The sequence below is a fragment of the Solanum tuberosum genome, unplaced genomic scaffold, assembly GCF_000226075.1.
Source record: "Solanum tuberosum cultivar DM 1-3 516 R44 unplaced genomic scaffold, SolTub_3.0 scf00299, whole genome shotgun sequence".
Classification (NCBI taxonomy): domain Eukaryota; kingdom Viridiplantae; phylum Streptophyta; class Magnoliopsida; order Solanales; family Solanaceae; genus Solanum; species Solanum tuberosum.
The window spans coordinates 405254-415873 of NW_006239224.1; the positions used below are offsets into that span (position 1 = coordinate 405254).

General features: G+C 36.8%; 1 non-coding gene across 1 annotated transcript; it reads left to right on the forward strand.

Annotated features, from left to right (window-relative positions):
• Nucleotides 1-10181: 10181 nt before the first annotated feature.
• Nucleotides 10182-10264, forward strand: TRNAL-UAA (transfer RNA leucine (anticodon UAA)). The gene has a single exon. It is a non-coding gene; the product is annotated as a tRNA-Leu (tRNA).
• Nucleotides 10265-10620: the final 356 nt, after the last annotated feature.

A 10620-nucleotide genomic window follows, 5' to 3' on the forward strand; every position in this document is an offset into this window, starting at 1 on the left:
CCCCGTATCTAAAGTCGCATCTTGTTCCTTGTTGGACATCGTCTTCCTTTTGAGCTCATTCAAAGTATCATATTCAAACTGTTTGGCCTTGATCTCCTCAATGAACGTGGCCCTAACCTCAATGCTAGCTAACACCCCCACCTTTCTCTGAGATGCCCAACTGCATGAACTTAAAACTCCAAGGTCTGAATTTCCTTAGCCAAAGGTCGCTTGGTTACACTCAAGTAAGCCAAACTACCCATACTCACCGCTTTTCAACTTAGTATGTCTGCCACTACATTAGCCTTACCCGAATGATATTGGGATTCAGATCCTTTTGAGTAAACACATGTTGCAAGCTACGATGATCAGTAAACACCTCACACTTGATGCCAAAGAGGTAATGTCGCCGGATCTTAAGAGTAAACACTACTGCTACCAACTCCAAATCATGTGTTGGGTAATTCCTCTCATGCACCTTCAATTGTCGCGATGCATAGGCTATGACATTCTTATCCTGCATTAACACAACACCCAAACCCGAATGTGAAGCATCACAATAAATAATAAAATCTTTACCTTCCACCAGTAGTGCTAAAATAGGTGTTGTGGTCAAGAGAGTCTTGAGATTTTGAAAGCTCTCCTCACATTTTTCAATCCATTCAAATGGTATCTCTTTTTTAGTCAAATTTGTCAAGTGGGTGGCAATAGAAGAAAAGTTCTTCACAAATCGACGATAGTAGCAAGCGAGCCCCACAAAACTCCTAACTTCCGTCACAAATCTAAGCCGAACCCAATTCTTAACCGCCTCAATCTTCTGAGGATCTACCATTACCCCTTCTTTTGAAACTACATGCCCCAAAAATGCAACCGAAGTCAACCAAAATTCACACTTAGAAAATTTTGCATACAACCTTTGTTTCCCAAGAACACCCACAATAATACGAAGATGGTCGGCATGTTGTTCCTCACTATTCGAGTAGACCAAAATGTCATCAATAAAACTATAACAAACGAATCAAGAAATGGTTCAAACATGCCATTCATCAAACACATAAAAGTTGCAGGCGCATTAGTCAACCCAAACGACATAACTAGAAACTCGTAGTGCCCATAGCGGGTTCTAAACGTTGTCTTGGGCATATCCTCAGGCCTACTATTTAACTGATGGTAACCAAACCTTAGATCAATCTTAGAGACAACTGATGCACATTGAAATTGGTCAAAAATATCATTTATTCGAGGCAATGGATACTTGTTTTGAATGGTGACCCTATTCAATTGCCGATAATCTATACACATCCTCATACTACCATTTTTTTTCTTAACAAGCAATACTGGAGCAGCCCATGGGGAAGCACTAGGGAAAATGAATCCTTTATCAAGAAGTTCTTGGATTTGAGCCTTAAGCTCTCTTAATTCTGCCGGAGCTATGCGATATAGAGGGATGGAAATGGGACGAGTACCAGGTTCTAAATCAATGTAGAAATCTATATCTTTATCCAGAGGCATACTAGGCAAATTAGTAGGAAACACTTCTCTAAATTCTGACACCACGGGAATAGACTCAATAGAGGGAGACTCAATATCAACATCCTAAATATAAGCCAAATAAGCCAAGCAACCCTTCCCTACCAGTTTCCTAGCCCGAATGAAGGATATGATATTAGCTTGCTTAGGCTTGTACACCCCTTCTCACTCTAACTTCTCCCTTCTCGGAATTTCTAGAGTCACAGACGTAGTATTACAATTAAGCACAACATAATAGGCGGAAAACCAAGTCATGCCTAAGATTATTTCAAAGTCAATCATATCTAAAATCACTAAATCAGCCCAAGTCTGAAAACCCATAAACAAAATAGGACAAGCACGATAGACATGGGTGACTATGACAGACTCTCCAACTGGGGTAGAAACATGATGGGGGGATCAAGTATATCACAAATCATAGCAAATTCTAAGGCAAATCGCACGGACACATAAGAATAAGTAGAACCCGGATCAAATAACGCATTAGCCAACCGGTCACAGACAAGAATAGTACATGTGATCACTGCGTTAGACGTCTCCGCCTCGGTCTTGCCCAGAAAGGCATAACGCTGAGCCATGTCATCATGATGGGCGACTTCCCTGCCTGGCTGCACTGTACCCCTGCCTGCGTTACCATTTACCCTACCTCTGTGGCCTCGCTGATTTCCTCCTCGCCCACCTTGTGGATGCCCTCGACCATTATTACCATTTCCCGCGGGTATCGCTGCTCTAGTATGTTGTTGCGCGGAATCCATCATGCGCGGGTGGGGACAATCTCTCCTCATATTTCCAGGTTCTCCACAGTTTTAGCAAGTACAATCAAAAGATGGCTTGATGCCCGCTGAAGGTGCGGTACCCTGGCTATCCTGAATCAAATTCTGATGTGGAGTTCCGGAGTAATTACCTATAGAAGCGGGCATAGCGGACTGAATTGGTCGGGGTGCAAGAGTCGGTCTTCCAGAACCTTTAGAATAAGAACCCTGAAAGTTGCCTAAATTCTTGGCTTTCTTAGACAATGCCTTAGCCTAGCCTTCTCGCCTCACCCCCCTCCCCCTCCACTTTCTTCACAAAATTTGTTACCTCATTGAAGCTTTTTCCTGCAGAGGTCATATGAATAGACAATACTTGCAACTCAAATTTTAGCCCCTTAACAAATAGACGGATCCTCTCTTCATTAGTAGTCACCAATTGCGCAGCATATCTAGACAAAACATGGAACTTAGCCTCATAAGCAGCCACATACATACCATCTTGCTCCAAAGCCATGAACTCATCCTTTTTATGATCTCTCAAAGTCCGAGGCACATACTTCTCCAAGAATAGAGCATGAAACTGGGTCCAAGTGAGTGGGGTAAAACTGAAGATCTGCATTCCGCATAAGCTCTCCACCACTGCTTAGCCTCACCTTGAAGCTGAAAAGTCACAAACTCAACTCCATGCTGATGGACAATTTCCAACTTATGAAGCCTCTCATAGCAATCTAGGATGAACTCATAGGTGTCCTCACTCTCAAACCCATGGAACACATGCGGTTTCAATTTCAAGAACTTAGTCAACATCACATGCTCATTACCATTCATAACAGGACCCAACAAAGGACACAATAAAGCATCATTAGCTACAGTTTCACCTACCTTGGGGACAGTGATAGCAATAGGAGGATTGGCGGGAACTTGAGTTGCTTGAACAACGGGAAGCACTCCAGGACCAACCAATCCTTTCAAGAACGAAATAATATGTTGAGCTAACAATGGGTCTAAGGGAGGAATACATGTAGTCTCAGCCTGCACCTCTTCCTCTTGTCCAACATTCTCCTCATTCTCAACCTCTATATTCTCTTCTACCTTTTCATGATGCACAAGATAGGTCTCGTTTCTAGGAGCATTCTCAATTGGTGTTCCATCCCTAGTAGGCGTCGCCCTTCCTTGGCCTCTACCCCTAGCTCTTCCTCTACCCCTGCCTCGACCGCGACCTCTTGCTGTAGATTCCTCAACTGGAGCATTAACGGGAGCTACGGGTCTGACACTGTTGAACTTAGTATTAACCATCTACAGATATGAGAGTGAAGAAAGTTAGATACCAATTCAAATCGTCAGATACCAATTGGAATCAAGTTATAGCACGAAAGTAGAGAAGAGAAAATAGAGAGATTTCCTAAAGTCCTATAGCCTCTAGAAGAAAAGTGCAGACGTCTCTGTACCGTTTCGCAAGACTCTACTAGACTCATTTTAGTACATCGAGATCAATAAACCTAGGCTCTGATACCAACTTTGTCATGACCCATACCATCGTGATTGACACCCACACTAACCCTCCGGTGGGAAAACCATTAGTACTAATTAGTTAACCAAGAACTACACAACTTAATCAAGACTAAGGCATTTAAAGTTATGGAAGCAGGTTTAAATGCTAAAGGAAAAATAGAGTTCCCAAAAACTCCAAAATGTCTAATCAAACAAATGCGGAATAATACCTAGAATTTGAAAGTCAATGTACCAAAACATCTAAAGTTCAACAAGTCTAAGAAAATGGGTACAACCCAATTAAACATATGAAAATCCTAATGTACTAGTCTAAGTCCGAAATGGGGACATAAACGAAAGGAGAATTCATGGCAGCCGGGAAGAACTAGCTCACCCTTGAATTCGATGACAATCACGGATCTTCTAAATGAGGTATGTCAGTAGCCGCTTGACGATGCCTTGTACTTAACAAAGAAAGAGAAAGTGCAATATCATTACGCAACCACAGTGTACTTGTAGGATCACGCGGTTATCCCACTAAGTGCAACATGTATAAGCCCTTACTACAATAATAATAACATGCATACACCGAACATAGACAAAATCAATATCACTTACGAACAACGTACATTTTCACAATTCTCAAGATATACAGTCATGTTAAGTCAATGGTCCTCTCATGGAACTCACACCTAAACTCTTAATGTATCGGTACGTGGTACCCGTTCCAAGTTAGTGTGTCGGATCGTGATACCCGTTCCAATGTTTATGCCGGTACGTGACAACGAATCCCAGTTATTGTGTCGGAACGCAACACCTGATTCATTCAACAAGGCACAATCACAAGTACATTCTCATAATCATACAATCAAGTCATGATTCATGGCATTCAATTACTCATCTATCCTCATTTACGATTAGTGTGATCAATAATGCAACATTCGCATACATACATACATGTATCATAATGAAGCAAGAACAAACATATATCACACAACATGAAATCACAACCATCACCTACCTCAAACAAAGCTTGAATTCCCTAAGAAACTTGGTTCTTTCCTTTTCGGTTTCTTTCTACTCGTTCTTGATCTACAAACAATCAATATAACACGGGAATCAATAAACGATGTCTAATTACTCAGATTAAAGTCAACACTATCAACCTTAGATCGAACTCATGATACCAATATCCAAATTAGGGATTTTTCCACTATCCAAACAGTTCCAAAACCCTACCCCAATAATAATGACCCACAAAACTAAGTTCTACGAATTGAAAAATAGATTCGGGGAATGAAAATAGTACCTTTAGCCTCAAGAATAGTGGAAAATTGTCAAGAAAACACCTGAGGTCGTTCCTTGGCTCTCAAAGTCGAAAGGTGCAAAATAGAACATTTTTGGGGTTTATTTCTGACTTAATTCACGACTGGCCCACTAGGGCCGCCCCCGTCCCGCCACAGCGACCCCGCCCTGGAGGAAATAATCTCGCCACAACGGCTTGCACGGAACCAGTGTTTCGATTTAAGAGTTTCAAACCCCCATTTCACAACACACCTTCAACCCATGACACTCAGAAACTACCCGTTCACGCTGAGATCAGTTTCGGGAGTTCTACTCACCTGAATTTAATTCTGTAAAGTCGTACAAGTTCTTTAACGTCTTATTTATCTACTCATGTGATCAAAATACTAATTAGATCTCTCAATTATTACCAGATTTCCCTAGACCTCACTGACTCCAATTTCGTCTAAATCTGGACTAGGTTGGGAAATTTCAATTTACTACGAAAAAGTTTTTCGGCCCAAAAATTTTCCCCGTTGGCTTTTCTATAACAACGGGAAAATGTCGTTACATTACCCTTACACTATACATCATTGCCTAATTAGTTCTATAGCCCTCTGAATGTCATGGGGCTTTCCCTTCAAAAATCATAAGCCTAGATTAGATTTATAACCTCATGAATACTCTGCTTTTCATTTCAACACCAATACTTGGTCTTCACTAACACAATAGAACATTGACATAAACTTCTTTTTGATTAAAGCACACTCTAACTCATCCTAACTAGTAACTATTTATCTACCTTCTATCATGAAATCCACACAAAATTACTACTCCTTAGCCTACACATAAGGGGAAAACCCCTCATTAATGACTTACTAGGTACACGAGTACAACTTACATACTTTACACAATAACTATCCCCGTCTCTTTAAGTTACTACACTTCCAAATACATACTTCTAACTCTGGGCACTTCTTCTACTACTGGCTCCTAATATCATAAATCACAATATTCTTTGGGTGATAATACTACCCCAAGCACTCAAAAACATATTTCCCTCTTAAAGGATATCACTTGAGACAATGTTTAGAGAAGAAAATCTGAGAGCACGTCTTGCTTTTTTTAGCTTAAACACACGATTCATATGAATAAGAGTGTATTCTTTTGAATCTGAACACTTAAGCTCATTCACATGCTTCTTTGAAGCCCATCTACAGTCTTATGACTTTTTGAAGACTTTTGATGAGAGTAACTCATCGATAAGGATCTGGGCTTTGCTTTCAAACCACCTTGATTATGAGGGATAGTCGAATGGATTTGAGAAATGCGCGAGTTTGAATAAGTTCCTTATGAAATATGTTTATTGCACGATTTAGAGTATGAAAGAAGGAAAACTTTAGTTAGGTGTCTGTAGTTCCTCATTTATAGAAGTGGTGCCCTCACAACAATATATATGATCCTACTAAGATTTTCATAGACACCCTAGGACACTTGAACTTTGTGCTTTGATACCAAGTTTGTAACACCATAGTCTACACCTTGGACGTGGTTGGCACTCGAGAACCACTGTTGATCCCTAAGTGAACCCTTGGCCTAACTGACTACTTAGTGGAAGACTAAATCAAGCAAATTAAAGCTTTAGAATAAAATTTAAATTCACAAGTCTCAAAACTTAAACTATCTCAAAATTGTATACTCAAAACTGTCTGAAAATAATGAATAGTTTGTCAAAATAGTTCAACACTAACTATCTATGAAGCCTCTATAGTTCAACATGGATGTCGGGACAAGATCCACAACATCTCAAAACTACTAAACTGAAAGACAAGAGTGGAGTCCTCCAAAATGCAAGGAAGGATCACCTAAGCTAGCAAGAAGTGCAAAGTGATCTCAACGGATCACATGTTGATGATCCTGAATATCTCTATGATGCAGGTCGATTGACATCAGTACATTAAATGTATGAATATGTAATAAAGCTGAATGAATAAATAACTAAATTGATAAGGCTGGAAGAATACACACCTAACCTCAAATCAATACAAAGTAATAATAAGAGATGAAATATTTAAGGCTTCATGAATAAAAGATGTTAACTCAATGATGTATAAAAAAGTACAATAAATTACTTTTTACTCTTATTTGGCAGATTCTCTAATCGACAACCATCACTATGAGTAACGTAATGATACAACCTCTCGCCCACGCTGTCAAAACTGTCATATACCTTGTTGGGGTATAGAACACCTCAACTAAGTGGATCCACTAAAGCTCTGCTCGAAAGCAATAAAGAGTCATCTAAAAAGTAGGATCATTCACCCATGTTGGCTACATGGTTTATGAGGAATGTGAGATATCTAAACTCGTCCTTATGTTGGTGCTTAATACTACTCCCAATAAATATATACTCAAGCTCAAATACATAAAACATATTATTCCTCAATTTGAGGTTATTGCTTAAAATATCCTCTTAAGAGAGGTAACTGCTTTGAAATATCTTTGAACTCATTAACTCATTTAGAAATCAAAATTTCTCTTTTCTCAATGTAAAAAATGATACACTTGGGAATACTTAGTTCCCTTATACTCTTTCTCAAATCATGTATAAAACTCTTCTCAAGACTCATCTTTGCTTTCTCAGAAAATCAGTTTAAGACCATTGTTTGCTTAAAAAGATTCTCAATAATAACTCAAAAATAAGGTTTATGCTGAAAAATAGACATAAACAATCAACTCAAGAATATCAATGCAAGATATAGCAATTTAATAATTACGAAATAGAATTCAGAATTCAACAACAAAACTAATCTCAAGAATTATTAAAACTAAGGATGTAACCTTAGATTATTCTTTACTTATATAAAGTAGATGTAGGGAATGAGGAAAAACTCAGTCTATGACTATGATAGCCTTACATATCTGGAAGAACAAAAAGGAGAACTTGATTGAAAGATTTGAAACCCTAGCTTTTGTCTTCCTTGCAGTTTTTTTGGAGATGAAGTGGGGAGAAGAATCTTAGATTAAAAATCTTAGGATTCTTGAAGAGAATCTGAACTTGGAGCCTTTAGATCTTGAGAAATTAGAGAATTCCTTTCTTGGAGTTCTTGATCTTAAGAAGAATAAAAATTTGAGATTTTAAGAGTTGATATACGTATAATGATGTTATTAGGTTGTACAATGGACTTAGGGTAGTTGATTTAGGGTAAAAGTTCAAGAATATCCTTCTAGGAACGTAAGAAAACCAAAAAAACCAATGAAACAGATCTTTTAATGAATCTCATCGATCAAATCGTTGATCTGGAGGTCTTCTCGCCAAAAATACTCGACGGATCGCCTATTGGGACTTTAGATTGCCCAAATAAACAGAAGCTTAAGGTTTTTGGAACAATTCGGTAAGCTAATTCGGTGATTCGCCAACTCATTCAGCGGATAGCCGATTGAGCATGTGAGTTCACCCAATTTCCCATCCCGGGTATATTCCAATAAAACAACCATATTTTTTTACTCTAAACTTGGAATAAGACAAACTTGGTGGCGTTAGAAAAAAGAATCACAGTTCTTTAGATTGATAGGTTATATGCCACATAATTTATTATATGCTGAGATAAATGATTGTTTGAAATTGACCTTTATATGAACTCATGCGAGAACTTAGCCATTAGGAAAGCTTTGAACTTGGCTTGGTATTCGAGGTCCCTTATTACTCTAGATCACTTTAGTTACTCTAGATATATTTGTTAAAGGACCTTAAAATACATGATCAAGTCGGACATCACCCAGTTCAAGCTCATATATTTACGACGAACGATTCAAATATTTAAGAGTAGAGTTGCGAGGTGTTATAGAATGATTCGAATCTTAGCTTAGAAATTTTTTTGGTGTTACATATATGCGATACCTCTTGTAGTCCTCTTTGACAAGGACATTAGAGTGGAATCTTTGAGGTTTTCCTTAGTTACAACTCAAATCGAAAATGGAGAAATTACTTAGCAATTAAACACACAAAGATATAGAAATATTCAAACAAATACAAAGAATGCAAAAACGATTCAATATAAATAGAAGAATACAACTAAAAATATCCCCAAATACAAATCAAATATCTAAGAAGGAGATAAAATTGCAAAAGATACATACCAAAAATATGATACATGAATCAATGGGATTTTGGTGTAAATCCTTTTAGAGATTATTCCAAAATCTAAAGAAAAAAAATGAAATCTGAAATCCTTGATGAGAGAGAAATGGAATTGTTGAAGATTGAAGAATTAAACAATGAGGGAATTGAAGGAGAGAGAAAATTTTCAATTTTGACTATTGAGTTTTAGTCGTGATGGTGAGTACTCTACTTACTAGTTACTACTATGTAAAGAAGGCTAGAAGCACACACATTATGGTCAACGTGTTTGTTTCTAGCTGAGACCATCTATGTAATTTTTTTGTTTTAATTTATTTATTTTATTTTTTCTAATCTTTTGAATATTTGAATATTATGTTGAAAAAATCCTATAAATCACAATAATTAAAAATTTAAAAATATTTCAATTTTAAAAGATATAAAAAAAATTGATTGACTCTTGAAATTTTATCTGTGGCACATAAATTGGGACAAAAGAAGTAACATATAATATTTGAAAATGACGTAAAAAAACATTGTAAATCACAATAATTAACAACTTGAAATATTTGAAGAACATATAAAAATTTGGTTGATTCTTGAAACTCTATCTGCAGCACATAAATTTGGACATAGAGAGTAACATATCTATATTTTGAAAATTATGTAAAAATAACTATAAATCACAATATTTAACCGTTTCAAATATTTAAAAATCATTAAAAAGATTTGGATGATTCTCTAAATTCTAATTGTGTCACATAAATTGATACAGAAAGAATAACATGTATTGGCCCGGTGCTAGCACAAGTTCCATATCTAGTTTATAAATAAAATGTGTTCTTAAGCTCCCTTTTCTTTTTTTTGAAAAGTTTCTTTCAGAAACATATTTATTTGGAAATGCATAGTCAAACATAGTACCATGACCTAAAAGAATTTTAAAAGGGGATATTTTGATTTTATCCAAAAGAGGCTAAGCAAAATATACGTTAATTAAAATTTGTGAGCATATGTTGAATACCCAAGCTGGTTTGCCCGAGTGGTTAAGGGGGAAGACTTAAGATCTTCTGCACATAAGTGCGCGTGGGTTCGAACCCCACAGCCAGCAATTTTAATTTATTTTTATAAAAAATATTATATTTTTTTTTTTCGTTTTTATCTTAAAAGTGATAACGAATGACTAGTCATAAAATTTAAGAAAGAAAACGATATGTTTATCAATTTGAAGTTTAAACGTGTCATATCTTTTTTCCGATTACAAAAAACATATTATGAAGGAATAAATTTAAGCATAATAAATAAGCATGTCTTTTTACTTTACCTCAACTAACATTTATGTCCTTAAACTTTGAGTCTGCACAAATCAACACTTAAATAATTAAATTTATATAAAATATTGTGAAAAATTAAGTTTACTGTCACAAAAAGAAGTTTTAGACTCATGTCTAAATTCGTTATTTTGAT